Below are 7,285 nucleotides of genomic sequence, written 5' to 3'. Positions count from 1 at the left end.
AGGGGTATTAAAATCTCTATCTATGGTGGTAGAATTATCTTTGGCTTCTTTTAATTCAGTCAATTTTTGTCTTACATATTTCAAAGCTCTCCTACTAAGCACATACACTTTTATAAATTAGAGTTTTCTGATGAATTGATCATGTCACACATTATCTTGGTAAGAGGTTTGAAGGCTTGAAGTCTTCTTTGTTTAAAGTCTGTTTTTTTCTGATATTAATACAGCCAAGCCAGCCTTCTCATGCCTACTCTTCACTTCATATGTCTTTTCTATCTATTTACTTTGAACTTCTCTATCTGTGTCTAACAGTTAAAGTGCTTCTCATATGGAACTCTTATAGTTAGGTTTTCCTTTAAAATCCTATCTGAAAATCTGTGGGTTTTTTTAAATTTGGAATGTTTCTATCAATACATAAGTATGGATCTATAATGAAATAGTATTTGGTCATAAAAAAGAATATGTCTACCACATCATCTTTATCCATCCATTTATAAATGGACACTTAGATTACTTCCATATCCTAAATAATGCTGGAATAAACATAAGAGTGCGTATATCTTTTCAAGTTAGTGTTTTGTTTTCTTTGGGTAAATATCCAGTAGTGGAATTACTGAATCAAATGGTATTTCTGTTTTTAATTTTTTGAGGAACCTCCATACTGTTTTCCAGAGTGGCTGCACCAGTGTGCATTCCCACCAACAGTGCAAGAGGGTTCTTTTTTCTCCACATCCTCAACAACACTTACTATATCTTTGATTTTAGCCACTTGGACAGGTGTAAGGTGATTGTGGTTTTGATTTGCATTTTCACATGATGATTAGTGACGTTGAACATCTTTTCAAGTGTCTGTTGGCCATCTGTATGTCTTCTTTGAAAAAATGTCTATTCAAGTTCTCTGTTCATTTTTAAATCAGATCATTTGGTGTCTTGGTGTTGAGTTGTGTAAGTCATCTGTATATTTTGGATATTAACCTTTTATCAGATATGTCATTTCAAATATCTTCTCCCACTTAGTAGGTTGCCTTTTTGATTTGTTGGTTTCCTGTGCTGTGCAAAAGCTTTTTAGTTTGGTGTAGTCCTAATAGCTTATTTTTGCTTTTGTTTCCCTTGCCTCAGGAGGCATAGATAGAAAATGTTGCTGAGGCTGATGTCCAAGAGATTCTGCCTGTGTTTTCTTTAAAGAGTTCTATGGTTTCAGGTCTCACATTTAGCTTCCATAGGTTCCATACAAATTTCAGGATTATTTGTTCTAGTTCTGTGAAAAATACTGTTGGTATTTTGATAGGGACTTCATTGGCTCTAACGATTGCTTGGTGAAGGATGGACATTTTGATGATATTAATTCTTCTAATCCATAAGCACAAAATATCTGAATATGTCATCTTTCACTGGCTGCTTTAATTGTTTTAATCTTTGGTTTTTGTCAGGTTGACTATGATGTGTCTTAACTAGAAACTGTGTTCTTTAAGATTGTAGACCCCTCGGGTTTAGGAACTTAAACAACCATCTAGTCCATTTGTAGTTTTCTTGGAATTTGAATCTGAAGGATACAGTTCTTTCTGCAGTTGCTACACTGCCCCGTGTCCTCTGTTCTTCAGCACATCAGCGCTCCAACTAGAACTTTTCCTACATGCTCTCAATTCCACTAAGTGTAAACACAAGCTAAAGCAACTTTACAGCTCCTTCTGCAACATGCAAAGTGTGAGCCTGTACGTGGATTCTTTACAAAGACAATGTCCTAGTCACAGTATGAATTTTGTTATGGGAAATTTTACCAACTCCTAAAATAATTGCGATAAAATTATTCTATCATTTCCTACAGCAAATATATTTCAGCGAATGGCATATTTCCATTCAAAGCTAGCCATGATCAGAGTATTTTACTTTTTTGACCTAATATATAGTCTCTTGATGCACAGTTTAAGTAGAGTTAGATATTAGGGGTAATTAGGTCACTTTGGTAGGAAGAGATGTTAACTTTTAAAATTCTTTCTTTTTGAAATAAAGACTTGCAGAGGGTTAGTGCACCCTGAAATCTGGTGGGATTGTCTAGAGATTTCATACTCACTGTCTTTTTGTGTGACTATCAGAGGACAGGACTGGCTTTCTCAGTTGCCATGCGCAAATATGGTAGCTGGAGAAACAGAAGTAATTTTAAAAAGCTTTTTTTTTTTAAACATAATACAGAAGTAGCATTTCTTCATAAGAAGGAAATGGAAAATAGAGAAAGGAAGAAAATTAATAACCCATAATCCTACCACCCACACTTGTTTTCAATGGACCGGACTCTCGCGCATTCCCAGCATTTGTCCTGACAATGAGCAAACAAGCTACACAAGTTTAGGCTCTTTCCTATTTTCTTTGTTTTTAGGCTTTGAAACCTGAGTTGTTTGTTTTTGTGCACCTTTGTTTTTTAATTGCTGGTCCTGCAGTGGCCTGTAACATTCTCTTAAATTAGAATTTCAAGGTAGGATGAGTTTCTCCACACTTTCAAAATGTGCGTTTTTCCCAGTACTCGTACTGGCTACACAGATAATACTCTTTACTTAGAGGAAGTCAGATAATGAAGAGGTTAAACAATAAGGTTTTTTTTGCAAAGGCCATGATTTTAACTGGGCACTTGATTTGCCAGGTAGGAAAATGGAACCCTCTGATGTTCTCTCTGGGCTTTGATTTAAAGTCATCTTTTCACAAGAAAATATTTCTACCCTTGGGATTTTCAAAACATCTATATTTCCTTCAAGCAAAAATTAAAGAGTAAGAATTGTTATTGTGCAAAATTTTTCCCGACGGAAAAAATGAATTTTGTCTTATGTTTTTCAGGATTATGCGTTATTTCTTTATATTTTCTAATGAGTCATCACGTTTAAAATTCAGCCCAATTTCTAAGGATGTAGAAATCACTGTAAAGTGGTATATTCATATTTATTCAGAAGCAGTAATAGTTTATGTACCAAATGTAGAAACAAAATGATTCATAGTTTAAAAACATATGGCCTACAGAAATATTTCAGTGTTTCAGAGAGTACGTAAAATTAGATCATTGAATTAATAGAAGGAGAGGGAGGACTTCATTATATAGATTTTAAAAAGTGAAAAAAAAAACAATTTCTGGACTTTTTTTCTTAAAAAGCAAAATGCTCTTATATTTATATCTAGAAAACAGTTGCTTCAACCCTCAAAGTATGGCATTATCTCACAAAAAAGAAAAATGGGATACAAGTTAAACAGGATCTGCTTACATAGAAACTTTCCAGCTGATACACGCTGGCCAGTATAGACTTTGCCTCTTGCCATTAAAGATAAACCACTTAGTAAAAATCTACGGATATGTGAAAATCTTTTAAGTGGACTAGTCTCATTAACTCAGGTTCTACCTACAGAAAGGTAGCTATCTCAGTAGTGAGATCATCTTACCCAGAGTGCGGAATCCCAGAGTTCACCTAATGCCACCAATGGCGCCAGCAATGGAGCGAGGCTTTGGAAGGACCAGGAACACAATCATGAGGACTCGATGCCCTTTTGACTGCCCCTATTTCTCCAACTCAAACTTCTCAAAATCAAACTTGGTATTCATTTCCTCCATCATAGATCAGGTGGCCTTAATCATCCCCGGTTCCCTGAACCACATCTCTTTCAGTCAACCGGACCCGCTCACGGTAGAGCTGACCAGCAAGCCTTTGGCCAGGCTTGCCAGTGCGCATGTGTGGAGCAACAGGAAATGGCTCAGCAGCTCACCTTCCGCTGTGGTTGGTGCTGTGTGCTCCTGAGAAGGGCCGCCGGAGTTGGCCACCTACTCGAGTGCGAGTTACCAGTGTGACCTGGAAAAAGGGTTTCACCCTTCTGCACTTCCCTTTCTTTCGCGGGCAAAAGTGGAATATTTATAATAGATCACAGAGTTCTGTGAGGGTTAAAGGAAAAAATGCAGGTGAAGGTACTCAGAACTATGTCCAGCATATAGCTTGGGGTCAATTTATGCTTGCTCTTCTTACTTATACAAAGAATTATGTCATTTATACCCATGTGAACACAGATACCCCTGCTCTATTTAGAACTTACAAACCAAGGGATGAAAAATACATCTTATTTTGTCATTGCTGTTACTTAGTTGACCTATAGCTTTTTCTCCCTGAACCACAAAGCTCATTATTCACTGTCGACTATTATCTGGTTCCCCAGACAGAAGACTGATAAGTTTCCTGAAAATAGACATATGGCTGGACATAAAATCCTCAAGCTGGAAAGAACCTTAGACATGGCCTAGTCATTTAGATAAAATATCACCTTCTTCAGCCAGGATCTGTAAAGCAGAAGACACTTCGTTTCACATGTCTTTAACCTTTTACAATGCTTTAGAGGGTTCCAAGTTCAAGGACGAGTTATTTATTCCAGTGAGTAGCAGAGTATCATTTCAGAACACCTCTGTTTAAAGGTTGAGTCATGGTCTTCTAGCATTTAAGTTCTGTTTGACAGCAAAATTTGTCAGATCCGATCCTCACGATTGTCCTCCTGCTAAGGGTGTGCATATGTGACAGCAGACTCAGTTCGGCTAAGTCCAGAGAAGCCCCCTCCATCTCCCTGGGACCGTGGACATGACGAGTTTAGCTTTCCGAAGCTTTACAGTTGGAGGAAAATCTGTTTCTGCCTCTGTTAAACTCACGATTGTCTCTTCCTCTCTGTGATGACCAAAATGACTTGTTACTGCTGCTGTTTTACCCAAGGCTGAACTAACAGTGGTTCACAATGGCTGAATTTTCTGGTCCCCAGGACTCTTTTTAAATGTTTTCACGCAGTATTCCCTTGTGCCCATTTTATCCAGATCATTCATTTCATATCTAAGATCTTTGATTTTTGCAGTATTAAAGGGCATTTTATTATAGCTAAAATAGTACCAGAAAATTTTCTCACTTAAAAAATGCAGGGAAAGTAGATTAAATTCAACTTCATAGTTTTTGCAAAGTTACTTTTCTCACATCTTAATGATATTTTGTTTTATTAGTTTGTGTCAGACTAATTAGCAGATTTTAAAAATGTAGCGGATTTTGGTTGCAGCTGATGCGAAAACGTCCTAATGTATTTTATTATTTTAAACATGCTGAAATAATCTGCCTCTGATAGCTTTGTTTTTGCCCAGGAAGAGTGCCCAATAATACATGATGCGTAATGCATGAGACCATATTTCAGGAGGTTATATGTCTATCAGAGGAGAAACCAATGAAAAAAGGGCTTGGGATTGTTGTCTTAATAACGGAAGCATTTTATTTAGTCAAATATAAACATAGTTTTCAAAATTTGAAGAAAAATTACTTCTAATTTTACAATTGTACATTATAAAGAGAGTAGGTCAGTGACTAATAATGCGAGCAGGCTATCCCAGGGATGAAATGGCCCCGTGGAAAGGGATAGAAAGGGAGGTATTGGGAATGGAGGGGTGCGATGCATGGGGACAGGAGAGGCAGGAGAATTGGAGAAGTATATATACCTAGGATGCTCAAAATGAAAACAGAATTGGAATTTAGGGCAGGGAGCCTCCAGCAAGCCCATCTGTAAAATGGAGAGGTAATGGAAGTAAATCAACTCTAAGATTCTCTCTTATTCCATAACTCTTATTTCATGAGGATGCAAATTAATAGTAAAAAGAAAGTGCAAAGGAGGTTAGAAAAAAAATAGCTCAGTGTGGGTTGGGGCCTTTGACAGAGACTTCAATGAGCAGTGTAGCTCTGGGGTCCCATCTTTCCCTCCTCAGAAATACGGGGCACTGGGTGTGGTATGTAAGTGATGAATCACGGAATTCTACTCCTGAAACCAGTATTGCGCTGTATGTTAACTAAAATTTAAATTAAAAAAAGAAAGAAAGAAAGAACTACGTGGCGATCAGCTCTTCTGCTGATTTAAATTTTGGCTCTTAGAGGAAAATTTTATATTAATAGTTCAGCTGCGCTGCTCTTATAAGTATTACATTACATAAAACACTTGAGTTTTCAAATTGTCTTCCCATACCTCACCTCATCTTGTCTTTCCAATTGCCCTGTGGGGTTACCCCAGAGGATACTTGACAAAGTTCAGTGTTTTGCCCAGAGCTAAATCATAAATACTAAAATACAGAATTGAAATCAGATCTGGAAACTCCTCCAGCTTTCCTCTACAACTTCACAAAGGTAAGAAGGGAGCTTTGCAATGAAAGTCCCTTGAATGTGGGTGCATGTTCAGGGAAAGGACAGAAAGTCAAGAATGAGATTCAAACTGAGATGTGGCCTTGCCAAGGGGCTGGGGGAACTGGGGAAAGGGGGAAATTAAGGTAAATGCAGGCTTTGTTTTTCAGGTGGGGGGTATAGGGAATCCCTTCCTGCCCAGCACTCTGCTGGGTTCTATGGGGAAAAGGAGCAACAGTTTTCCCCTTGAAAGTTCAGGTAGATAAACTGGACAGACACAGGTAGGCTATGAACAAAATAATGTAAATCCGAGTTAAACTAATTACAGCTGCCTACAGCTATGTGAAGGGCTGTCATTTCGAACAGACAGAGAGGCGGATTCTTTCACTGGTTAAAAGCAGAGCGCTCGGTGTCGGAAAAACCTAGATTTGCATTCTGGTTTTACCACTTCTAGCTATGTTGCCTCACACGACTAACGCGTACCCCTTTAAGCTCAGGTCTGAAGAACATATAGGGGGATAGTACGTTCTTCATAGGCTTCTTATGAGGATTAAATGAGAAACTGCATAAAAAACACTAAAGCATAGTGCCTGCCGTTCAGTGTAGTCATTCAACGTTAGCTATTGTAACAGGTGTCCTGCAGGAGTTACAGAGAGGAACACGTTCATTTCTGCTTCTCGGCGTGCCCCTGGAAGCCCCAGGTGTGCCAGTGTTGGAACGTGTAGAGGAGGCAAGCCTTACAAAACTTCCATGATGATATTTGAACATGGTCTACAGAATAACTTTATTAATTGATGCCAGTTGACAATGGTAGAGACAGCATTGGAAGTAGAGGTGATTCCAATGGGAATAATAAAGAAACAAGAACAGCTCGAGAAATGGGTTAGCAGGAATATTGTAGGGAGGTTCACAGTTCCGAAGGGCCTTTTAACACCGACAGAATCTGTTCACAAGTCTATGAGTAGTACCATGAAGTGAGAACTGCGGTGCTGGTCAAATACAAGCCCTAACTTTCCGTCTATACCATAGTTTCCAACTTTAAAACAAAGAGAAAAGAGAATTTAGTGTGCCGGCCATGGAGGGTCCTTCACACACACGAGCACGTGATTACAATAGAGCTACGGTGAGTAGCG

Source organism: Ursus maritimus, unplaced genomic scaffold (assembly GCF_017311325.1).
Source record: "Ursus maritimus isolate PB19 unplaced genomic scaffold, ASM1731132v1 scaffold_13, whole genome shotgun sequence".
NCBI lineage: Eukaryota > Metazoa > Chordata > Mammalia > Carnivora > Ursidae > Ursus > Ursus maritimus.
Note: the sequence above shows the minus strand (reverse complement) of the source record.